We start from the raw sequence: 12676 nt of genomic DNA on the forward strand, positions 1-12676 counted from the left end.
TGTCTACATTCCATACAAAGGACAGCTAGTAAAAGAAGGTAAAATGAACACATAGGTAGGAGCCAGCAGACTTGGCAGCCCTTACAAGACCTCTACATAAAGCAATTACACACACCACTGGTCTGAGATCAATTATTTATATCCTCTTTTGTATATTGTAGCTCACATTTTTATTGACAATTGTTATTACCATTTCACTTCAATAGAGGGCAAGAGACTGAAGTTACCATCTCAGACTAGAGGTTGCATGCAGGAGTGAGAATTAAGACATCTGGGAGGTTTATATACAATTGAAAACATGACCAAGGTAAAAGAAAAATACTGGAGCTGTACAGGGTTTGAGTAATTTTAGTTTCCATTAATGCTTCACTGCCTTCCCTATCTGTGAATCACACCGAAATAAACACAAGAGCTTGGTAAAAGAAAATGAACTCCAAACTGTTCATAGTAATTTTTCTCCAGTCTGGAACAGATTGTAAACACTAATTTAACAGTACCGGGGAAAATATATGGCTGGGTGAATGGGAAGTACATTCTCCTACGTTTTCTCTTGCTGACTTTTAATGCAGCAAATTTCTGAATAATTCAGTGCACTTAAGGGAATTTCCTGTGGGGAATGACCGTTTTATTTGTTTTTACTTTCTCTCTGACTTTATTTCTCCACCAGAACAGGAGCTTTGCAGGCTTTCTAGTAGAGCATTTCAAATGGTCTCTTTTCTGTAACTGAGTTTCAAGTCATTTCTGTAATGCTTTAAAATTCATCCCATTCCAGACACAAAGCTACAATATCCCAGCAGTTATTAAAAAGTTTAATGTTTTAAGAAATGTGAAATGATAGACTTTTTTTTGGTCTCTGGGGTAATTACTTCATTCCACCTAAGAATGCAGATCAGAAAGACAGCTGTGCTCTGCAATGAGTCCCACAGTGATGGACCACTTTCACCTTCATATCCTTAAAAAATTCCTCATACAGCAATACTTATCTCCTGCTATTCTTTCCCCAATTTTGTCTTCACTGACATAATTTGCTGTAGTGGCCTTAATACAGTATCTTTCAATAATTGATAGCTTTCCCACAAAAGCCTTTCCCTCCAAGCTGTTTTTTTTAGTACACTTGACCTACCAGCTCTCCACATTTGCTGACTGCTTTCTTTATACTCATGATATTTATTCTGCAATGAATATGGTTTAAGCAGTATAGATTTTGTCTCCCAGCAGTTTTCAAGCACTGTGAAAGGCATTTGAATTAAAAAATATTTTTACAAATGAGAAAGAGTTGATCTAATGGGGAAATAGATTTTTTTTTAAGGGGAAAAAAATGTCCACTTAGAAGCAAAAAATCAACTACAAAAACAGAAAAGGGGGAATAGCCTGACAACGAACTGAACTGCAGAAATTAATCTAAGACTTATTGCAGAATGCAATAGAAAGGTGAGTTGACAACATGATACTGCTGCAAAAAATGTTATTTGTTACTCTGGGATATGTTAAAAATAGCATCACATTCAAAATGCTACAATTGTATTCATTGTAGGCAAGTTCTTACCTGGAATAGAGTATTTGTTATTGGATGCTCTAACTAAAACAAAGGCTTAGGCAATGAAGGAAGGTGTACGGACCTACTGGGTTGTAATGAAAATGTTAAGATGGCAGAAATGAGTGGATATAGCTGCATAACCAGGGGAAGAAACAGCAGAACAATGCAAAAAAAAAAAAAAAAGATCATATTCATAAACAAGAGCATAGAGCACAACAGTAAAATCAAAGACTGTTGCCTGTGTTAAGCCCAGCACACCTTTGGTAATCCAAACATGGTCTGCCATCAGCAGAAGGCCCTACCCTCTAACAAGAGGAAGATAGGAAGAAGGCAACAGCATGTCATGTATGCTATTCCTTTTCCTTTCAGCCCAGTGTGAATACAGACTATAGCCTTAGGGAATTTGGAGCAGACTTGCCTAAAATTTATGGAGGTGAATGTAGGCAAAATTCAGATGCAGAAGAATCATGCCACAGTGATTTTTGGCAATTGAGTGTAAAAAAACTGTCAAAAAATTAGTTTATCATTGCTAAGTAAATATGAGGACCTGATACCTGGTGGCCCTTCAGAGAACCGCAGAATGATTGAAGTTAGAATGCACTTCTGGAGGTCATCTAGTCCAAACCCCCTGCCCAAGCAAAGCCACCTAGATCTGCCCAGGACTGTGTCCAAGCAACTTTTGAATATCTTCCAGGATGATGACTCCACAGTGCCTTGTCCTCTATGTTGTATGCAGATGACCCTGGCCCAACCACTTGAACAGGAACATCTTGGTTCTTGTAAGTATGTGGATGTGAGAGTGTAAATGAATGAGACTGAGAAAAGGACTGTGACTGGATAAAGCTAATGTACTGAAGAGACTTTGGAAAATAATCACAGAATCAAGAACAGTTTGGATTGGAAGGGATCTTTAAAGGTCACCTGGTTCTACCTCCCTGCAGTGAGCAGGGACATCTTTAACTGGATTGGGTTGCTCACAGCCTTGTCCAAACTGACCTTGAATCCTTCCAGGGATGAGGTGTCTAAGACCTCTTTGGGCAACCTGTTCCAGTGTTTCACTACCCTGATTGTAAAAACATTCTTTGTATCCAGTCTAAATCTACCCTCTTTCGGTTTAAAACCATTGCCCCTTGTCCTGTCGTAACAGTCCCTGCTAAAAAGACTGTCCCCATCTTTCTCATAGGCCCCCTTTAAGTACCAATACGCTGTAATAAGGTCTCTGTTCTTTTGCCCAGGATAAAAAACATACTTTCTCAGCCTGTCCTCATAGGAGGGGTGTTCCACCTCTCAACATTTTTGTCACCCCTTCTTCTGTACTTGCTTCAGGAGGTCTTGTCTTTTCTGTACTGAGGACTCCAGAGCTGGATGCAATACTCCAGTTGAGGCCTCACCAGAACTGAGTAGAGGGGCAAAATCACTTTCCTTTACCTGATGGCTACACTTCTTTTGATGCAGCCCAGGATACAGCTGTCCTGGGCTCCAAGTGCAAGTTGTTGGCTCATGTCCAGCTTTTCATTGGTCACATAACATCACCTTCTCCCTCCACAAAATCTCACACTGAGTTTTGTACACTAATGCCTCAGCAGACAGGAAAGCACAGACAGTGATACATGCTGGAAGGCTGAAACACCTGGATTTGTGCAGTCTGGATGAGAAAAGTTTCAGAGGTGACAGTCTTCCATGTGTAATATATTTTATTATTAAGAGGACAACCACCAGCTGTACTCATGGATGCCAGCAGAAAGACAAGAAGAAAATATCTGCAGTTGCTGCAAAATTATGTTGGCTGTGTAATGACAGAAGCGAAACTCTGTCAAGAGCTCACCTGGGGACTTCATAGACTCCACTGGAGACTGTAAAGCACATGCCTGGCAAATATTTGTCACCAATGTCTGGATACATTCAAACCTGTCTTACTACTGGGGGCTGGATCAGACAGCTAGCAACAGCATACTTCTGATGCTCAGCACCAGATTTCCTGCCAAAAGCCCTGTGACTCAGAAACCTTGGTGCCAGCCCAGATCCATGTCTGTTAGGCACTTGGTGCCTGTGCCAAAGTTTTGTCACTACTGGACTAAACAATCTCTTTTAGTATCTTCTTGACCTATGTTATTATGGTTGCTATGAAACCCTTACTCATGGAACTAATTTTTCCACTGGCTCCATGGACTTCTGCTCTTGTTTCTCACTACCAGGAATGTTAAAACATTTTTACTTCTTCTTCAATAAAATTGAAAACAGACATGAACTTGGGGAGGAAAAAAAATTTTTGGTTCAACCTAACTTTTTCATTTCAGCTGATTTTTGAAAACTTCTATTTGCCAGCTGCAGGCTACACAACTGCAGCCCTTTGAATGGATCTTTTATTATCTGTCTGACAAAGAGATGGCAGCATGGTGGTGCTGTTGCATTTTTCTCTTCATTTGCTTTTTTCTTTTTTTTTTTAATCTCTGTTTTTCAGGAGTAACAACAAAAAAAAAAAAGCTTCTGAAGTTTTGCTGCTTTACCAAAAGTACACATGGAAATATTTGCATCAGGTATAAAGTTAGAAAACAAATAGCTGTGCTTTTTCAAATATTTCAATGGGAATTTTAGACACAGTACTCCCACTGCCTTTTCAGATAGCTCTGAAGTAATCTATGAAATTCAACATTCAGGTATTGAATGAAGTCTACAAAATCTTCATGTTCTGTAATCGCTGGGAGAAATCTTACAGTGACAGCAGAACTGAAGAGGTAGACCCTCTATCTGTATTTTCAGTAGAATCAAGTTAAAACCCTCACATTTTGTGTACACCCTGCTCCTTTTTTGTACACATTTTTCACTTTGCAGCTTTTTCATTACATTTTCATTCGTGAAATGTGAAAATGGGAAATACGTAACCAAGGTAACGGTGATGTCCCTGGTGTGTATCCGAAACAGCACAAATCTCATGCCACAGTCCTGAGCCAAGCTCTACCTCATCTGTAACAATCACTGCTCTCCTCCTGTCATTTACAAAGTAAGTTCTCACTAATGGGACCACATTTGAGGAGGACTCACAAGGCATGAGGGCAGTTGAATATTTCACAATATAGGTATATAAAGATGTCACTGCAGCTGTTTGCTGGACACATTTGAACTGTGTGTTGTCTGCAGCTGAGTCAGCCTGGGGTAAACACTGCTGGCAAGAAGCAGGGTAATTTGCTCTGTCCTTGTAACCTCAACAGTTGTGAAACCTGACAAGTGGTTGTGACAGGAAGGCACACTCCGAGATGGTCAGAGGCAGATGTCTGTGTCACAGGGCAGCACACTCGATTCCTATCTTGGGACACAAACCCCCACATCTCTTACTATGCATTATTACGCCTTACTGGGTATCCCCCAGTTGTACTGGCCTCCTCTGACTCAGCCGTGTGAGTCCTTCTTTATCTAACAGAGTGAGAAAAACGCTCCATGGCATATGGTGCAGGTAATGCTCATTGACTAATACTGGGGCTGGAATCACTATGGTCAAGAGAGGTATTTCCTTCTCTGATTAACTCACTTATGTTCTTACAGACCACTTCTCTTTTCAAACGATCAGTGTGAGGGGGTCTTTGCTAAGCAGAGTTGTTCCAAAAGTTTCCGATTAAATTTCTCGATTCATTTTTGTCAGAGAGGACTTGCACTTAGACTTACTGTACTGATGGGCCCTGCTGTGACCCTAACACGCAGCTGCTTGACAGCAGATAACCATATTAACAAGTGATAAGCTTATATGACAAATGGCTTTTGGTTCAAATTCTTCTTTGTATGCTTTAGACATGCTGGGTCCTGTGAGCCATTTGGGTATCAGCAATAGACCAGAGATTGAAAATAGATTGTTTATAGGTTATTTATTGCCTTGTTTAGAAAAATAATGATAGTTTTTAAAGTTATCTTGTTCTTCTTATCTTTGCCTTTCCCGATCTTTTCCGTTCCCTAAGCACAACTACCCCATTTCTTAGATCCTTTTTTTTCCAGTCTTATTTCTATTTTTTCCCATTATTCAAGCTCAGTCCAGCTCCTCTATGGGTACTGCTCCTTTCAGTTTTAGGAACCTTCTACTTTTTTCCTGGAACCAATACATGCTGAGCACTCAGATCTCTTTTGATGAGTACTTCTGCCCCCTCAGCACTTCTGCATTATCACAGTTCTTCATTGTCTCTCTTGCAGAATTCCCCTAGTTTGTATCTGAAGACAAAGGGGGTGATGAGGACAACCTCTCACCTGTGAAAGAGTCAACTGAGTTGAATCCATTACTAGTGCTCTCGAGATGGGCTGTTTAATTCAGTCCTTGAGCCTTTCCCCTCCAGCTTCTGCTACCTTCTCCAAAGAAATCTGCCAATACTTTATGCTTTGGGTTTTTTACAGACTTGGGCTTCACATTTTCAGAAGTATTTAGCAACAGTAAGTTCTTCAATGCTTGGGTGCATAATTTAACATACTTTAAGAAGATCCAAGTGTTTCACTCCTGACCCAATTTTCTAAAGATGAACATGTGGATGAAACCAGAGAAATCTTTGTAAACTCTCCGCTTTGGATCCTGTTAAGAAAAATTGTTCCCTAGTTAGTTTTAAGATAGCATTTGATCAGCTTATGATATGATCACTCATGAATTCTGTGATATGGACAACTGCAAAAAAAAAAAAAAAAAAAAAAAAAAAAGAAGAAAATGCACAGTAATCAATGTAATGTTTATTCAACTTCCCCCTTTCAGTCACTCAGGATATTATTAAAGGAGTATGTAAATGTACCTGCTTGCCGAGCACCACTCTGATAACGGTACCTGCCTCTCTCTGCCCAAAGATCAGTAAATGCCTTCTCCTTGGTCCAACAGCTGGATCCAGCTGCACGTTAGAGGAGATAGCGCTGTAAGGACTAAGGAGATTGCTGCCTGTCTTGAATTCCATCTAGGGCTCACCTTTCCTGATGTCTCAGGCACGACCTGTGTAATGCCGAGAGCAGCAGGACGGTAGTGGGCTACAGCCGAGCAGGCAGCATGCCGGGACGAGGGCGACCTCGCTGCCGGGAAGGTGGTGGCAGCCCCTCCACCCCGCCCGCCGCCTCCGCCCAGCCGCCCGCTGCCGCTCCGCCTCCAGGGCAGGGAGGATTCGGGGCGGGCTCGCCTCCCCGGCGGCGGTGGGAGAACGGGTGCAGGGGGTTGCAATTTCGGGAGGATGAATGCGGAGAACCAAGATGTGCTGCTGGATCTGGAGGGGGAGGAGGAGGAGGGAGAGGAGGAGGAAGATGATGATGATGGGGAGACAGGTGAGTAGGGGTCTGACACGGGTAGGCTCCCTTCCGGACAGCGGGGGCAGCACCGCGGGGCTGCGGGGGCTGCAGACTCGGACGTTCCCCGCGCAGCCGGTGTCGCGGGAGTGCAGCTGCTGGCGGCGACCGAGCCAGGGGCTGGCAGGCAAGGAGCTCACAGCACAGCTCACCTCCTGCCACAACTTGGGACGGTTTTCCTGTGGAAAATACGTGAACTCTTTGTGCTGGAGGTGTGTGGAAGCCAGGTGGGCTTCCTCGTGTAGCGGTGTGGCTATGCTCCTGCCTTCATTCACATCAACGACATGAGCTGGTTTTCAGCGAAACACCAAAAACTTCACCTGTTCCTTACGCTCTCCTGGGCGGGGAACCGCGTGGATGGCACTTCGGAGCTGGAGACTTTTGGTGTCGCAGGGATCTCCCAGCATGAGCACAGCCCTGGCCAGGGTGCCTCGGTTCTTCGGAGAACGCGAGGAATGCCACCGCCTCCGCTCGCCCCCGTGCAGGCGGCATCCCCCCGGGCTGGCCCGTGGAGCCAGCATCAGCTTCGACGGACAGCAGTTAAATCCTCCTGCTGCTGCCAGACTTGGCGTGCCTTAACCTGACAGCCAAGGAAAGGAGGGGAAAAAATTGCACATACCCCCCAAAAAAAACTGTAAGAGAGGAAACTGGCAAAACGTAGAAAGATAGTAATTTTGCTGGGAAGAAAGTGCAGAGTGTCTGCCAGAAATGCAGATAGTAAAACAGTCAAAGAGTTTTAAATTCAAAGACTGTGTATGCTAGTCTGGTCCCAACAGCAGCAGCCGAGGACAATGACATTTGTATTTAGTGTGGGAATGAATTCTATTAAAGTATTTTCAGAGAACAGCCCAAAAGAGACTGGTTCTCAGCTGGCACAGGCTGACAGGGTCTATTCATATCACTGAAGAGACACATATTTACTTCAGTTCGGAAGCTGATTTTAGCTCCAGTAGCCCAGATATTCTGAAGTCTTTTATTTCTACTTGTTAAAATGGATCTAAGAAACAAGGAATGCAGTCATATGTCAATTAGACAAGCAAGTAGACGGTAGATGTCTATATATAAATTCTGTCAAATAAAAGGGCTTCCTGTTCATTATTATTCAAAAGGTTTTGAATGTTTTCACTGAGAAGCACAGAGTTTTGATAATTTTTTTTAATATTGGGACAGAATTTCTTGATTGCTACAAAGTTCTAGTGGCATTAACAGTCTCTGACGCTCAGTTTGCCTCTAAATACTAATCTTAATAGTGGCCAATACAGTTTGCTGCGTTTATTCAGTTAGCTCACTCCAAAAGTGTATGAAGTTCGAGCCTCACCCAGTGTCTGTGGAAATCAGGGAATGCCTTTCCTCCAACGTTGCTGGCCTTTGTTTCAGATGCTGTGGGAGTGTTCCTTGTTTTACAATAGTAGTCTAAAGACAAATTCAATTTTCCATATGAAGTGAGGCAGAGGAATTGTTTGACTCCACTCCCCGAATTAAAGGGTGGATCAACACTGCAACACATGCCTTTTTCCTTTCCATTCTTCTCCCCAGAGAACAACTAAATTGTTTCCTACTCGTGGCTATATCAAGTTTGGGGGGAGTTCAACTTCCAGAGGCAGCAAATCATGAGCTGTGTGTTTTGCTTGTGGGACACAGCACTTTGGAAAAACCCCACATGCTATGTGGCAAAATTGAGCAGTGATGATTTCGTGAGTTATTATGCAAAGCCTTTTACACAGTGCCCAGCTCTGTCACATTTGCTATTCTGCCTTGCAAAACGCATGTGTAACAATCTTGAGGTTTGATATTAGATATTATTACAGGAGGGCTATTTTACCATTCTGAGAAACTTGTAAATCATCCATTTTACTTCAGTTTTATTGTACTACTCACATCTGCATTTTTCCCAAGAAAACCATCCCTTCTTTAGCAAGTAAGCAAGACTTCTGAATTCTTTCCAGTTCTACTCAAGATCAATCCCAAGTGTTTACAGCTCAACAGGAAAGCTTTATTATGGCATATCAAAGTTTGTAGTCATGGCACATAAAGGGAGTGTTCTGGCTCATCTTGGCATACAGTTGGTTTTGGTTATCCACAATGATGACTAACCAACCATGCACATCAGAAGCAGACTTAGGCAGGAGTCCAAAGAAAGAGATGGACTTGTGAGTCCTAATCCACAGGAAGGAACCACAACCTTGCTGCTGGCCATAGATAGCTTTGAAATGGATTGTTTTGGTCAGACCTGTGCTTAAGGAAGAAAGTCTTGTCCTAAGGTTAGCCTTTTTTTGAGAAGTGGAACCCTTTGATTTCCAGGGCGTAAACAACATGGGCAACTTTTTCTGTTGTTATCAGACTGTTTTCAAGAGTATTGTTGCATTAGTGGCACCAATTTGTTTCTGAGCTATCTTGTTACTGGGAAAAAATGGTGGGTAGGACCCTGAGGTACAGTTGCCACCTCATTTTAAGGTTCTCCAGATCCATTATTTTCTGCCTAGAAACTCCCAGACACCTCCATGAATTGTAAATTTTTTCTTTCCCTGGTGCCAAACCTCATACTATATCTAAATTAATTTGCTTGTGTTTTAGGATTTACAGAATAACTGAGTGTGCTTTCCAGAGGCATCCTCTTTGGCTAACCATTCCGCATGGAACACTTTTCACCAGGATACACTGGCATCTTGCCCACTCACTGTTCTCTTGGTTTTACTCAAATATTTCTCCTGGTTGTTCTTTGAGCCCCGAGTGTACAAGATCTTCCCATCTTTTGACACTGCTGCAGTAGTCATCAAGCCATGCTTTGTAGAGGACCAAGAAACAGATGCTCATAGGTTAACATTTTTCTCATCACACAGTGTAGATACTGTGCTGATGAGGATTCCAGCTCTTCTTTCTGGAAAGGATTTCATGCTGCTGTTTGGCACACGTTTTTATCAATGACAATAAAACTGCACAACCTTACTTACTGGCTTATTCAAGCAATGTTGTTTGTGGAGTTGCAACCTAAAATAACCAGTTTTGTGCAGTCCACTGCACAACAGGAATGCTGTCCTAAGGGGAAGAGCAAATCCAAAAGGTGAAGAGCAGGCATAGCTATTCTCTACCTCTTTACTTGTACTCACTGTTCTGTTCTTTGTTTGTTTCCTCATGGTATATACTGAATTTTATCATATTGCCTGCATAGAGCTTTTGGGTTTTCCTATTCAATAGCTTCATTAATGTGTTACTCGAAGGAACTCCATTAACAGTTACTCCAGTGTTAGCCTTCATCATGCTGTGAAATGGTAAATCCTCTACAGAAGTCTTCTAAAGGCAATGGAAAGTCTGAACAATTACGTTGTTTCACTGGAAAATGTGTCTTTGTCCTGCAATTTATGAACTGTAATCCTCATGTGGTGGGAAATTTACAAGTGGTCTACTTGGCAGATATTTAAAAGATCTAATTCTGTTTCTGAAAGGACAATATCTTGCTTTCCAGCCTATCTACACTAATAAGACTGCCCCAGTCCACTCGTTATGACACCTGATTTTCTTCCCATTTTCTGACCTGTACTGTAGCCAACCTAAAACTTTTTGGACACGTTTCAGTCACTCATTTTCCTGATGAAAATTGTGGGATGGATACATCTGATGAGCTGAGAATCAAGAATTTCTGCTCCCTGATTCTGTGCTTTGTTTTCAACACTGTTCTTGTACATGTCCCTCTAGGAGACAAGGACCAGGAGTAAGCAGGAATGGGGATGTGTCTCATTTATTCTGATTTGATCTTGAGGCAGTGAGAGACTTCATGATGAGAAGGGACAGTTTCAGAAAACACTGGCCTGTGATGCTGGTCAAAATTTAAACTAGCTTTCATGCCTTCGAGTATTTCCTCTTATGTCTGCTACCCTGATGGTTTACCTACGTTTCATCCTCTCTTCATACTTCAGTAATTAGATTTTATTACTTTCTGCTCACTTGACTTTCACCAAGTCATATCCACGCAGGAGTGAAAACCTTGTCACCAAGTACAGCTGCATTTGAATAGCACACTGGTGGTACTACTCCCTTTTAAATTCTGATTTAATGACTTTTCTACAAGACTACTGAAAACCAAAGAATTTAACTGCAATGTAATTACTACTTTGAAGTAGTTTATAATTCATAAACTTTGGAGGAGATCAGGATATTTCAAGAGGCAGGCAAGAATTTAGGAAATGAATAAATTTCACAAATTTGTCAGATTTTCCTATTTTAAACTTTTTTCTACTATAACAGAATCCCCAGTTGTACTTTGAAAGTATTCTTTGTTCCTGCATGTTAGATTTAGTTGTACTGAATGTATGAGTGCCATTTACATATAAGTCAACAACCATAGGAGGACTTGTGACCTGCCATTGCACCAACTTGTACCTTTGCATAATTTTAATAGTGATAGTTGCATTTCTTTCCCCGCTTAGTAAGTCATTAGTTTTATTTCAGATATTTATCACAGGTGATTCCTTAAAGTTCTTTATTTATACAACCCATAAATTATTTTAAAAGGAAAAATACCCCCCACACACATTTATGCTGCACATATAAGATATTTAAAATTACACTTGAAGCATTATTATTTGTAAAGGAAAAAAAAAACCATCAAAATTGATATGTAAGAAACATCCAGGCTTTTGTTTCAGGAGTACAGAACTCCAGCAGTTCTGTAGTTATAGTTAGTGACAGCAATACAGTCAAACTCACAAAAGATGTCCTAATATCAGATGATTTGCAATTTATGCATTATATCAAATCGCAGGTAGAGAGCTTGAAATTCAGGAGACCAGAAACATGGATGATGTGGTGTACGCATGCCATAACAGATGTTGTGTTTCCACACAAATGGACCTTTCAAAAGTAATTAGAGAAGGATTATGACTAAGATCTGTTACTATATGCAGAGAAGCTTCAATAAAGTTATCACTTAGACGGCCTTGCCCTGATATTTCTTGGTACCTGCCATTTCCAAGGAAATGATGGGTTGCATGCTGTGGAACTAAGGGCTAGTTTGCCACTAGACATGTGGCAGACCCCAAGGGGGAAGTGATAATAAAACAGATGTGGTAAAAAAACCACCCCACCCCCCCAAAAAACCCCACCTCAAACAAGGGTGCTTTCATATGAGAGCAATTACCTGTCGTAAATTAATTAGTCTTTGTAATGTCTTCCAGCTTATTCTTTACAAAGAACAATGGCTTTTAAAAAATATTTTTTAAATTAGTTTGAGATAATACATTTTTATATTCTTCGAAAAAGACAAATAAAGAAGAATTAGCATAAGTCTGGGATTAAGTGGTGTAGGTCAGGAAAAAAAGAGTTACTAATTTTTCTGCTTTATAAATAATGCACAGAAAATAAAACTAAATATCTTGTGCTTGACATGAGAAGATCTTTGAAAAAGGTGCTACAGCATATGGAGCTGCCACAGCTGTGAGTTTAACAACATCACAGAACTGTCAGGGTTGGAAGGGACCTCAGAGATCATCCAGTTCCAACCTCTCTGCTATGGGCAGGGATACCTCACACTAGATCAGGTTGCTCAGAGCCACATCCAGCCTGGCTCACACGAAGGTGTGAACAGAACTATTATGCAAGCAGTGAGCTTTTTATTCTAATGAATACAAAAAATCAGTTTGCTTTTGCTGGACTGTCACTATTGTTACAATGTATGTCTCTGGCAGGGTCCTTTCTAAAAGTTGGAGGTGTTGCTCTAGAGAATATGTCTTATAAGTCTGATTTTTAACTGATGTTTTTAATATAAAAATTTTAAAAGATTCACCATGGCATGGGTGAATCTTGTATCACTTGCAACTTTTTAGGGTTTTTTTACTCCAATCCAGGCTGAGT

The sequence above is a fragment of the Indicator indicator genome, chromosome 3 (genome assembly GCF_027791375.1).
Source record: "Indicator indicator isolate 239-I01 chromosome 3, UM_Iind_1.1, whole genome shotgun sequence".
Taxonomy (NCBI): Eukaryota; Metazoa; Chordata; class Aves; order Piciformes; family Indicatoridae; genus Indicator; species Indicator indicator.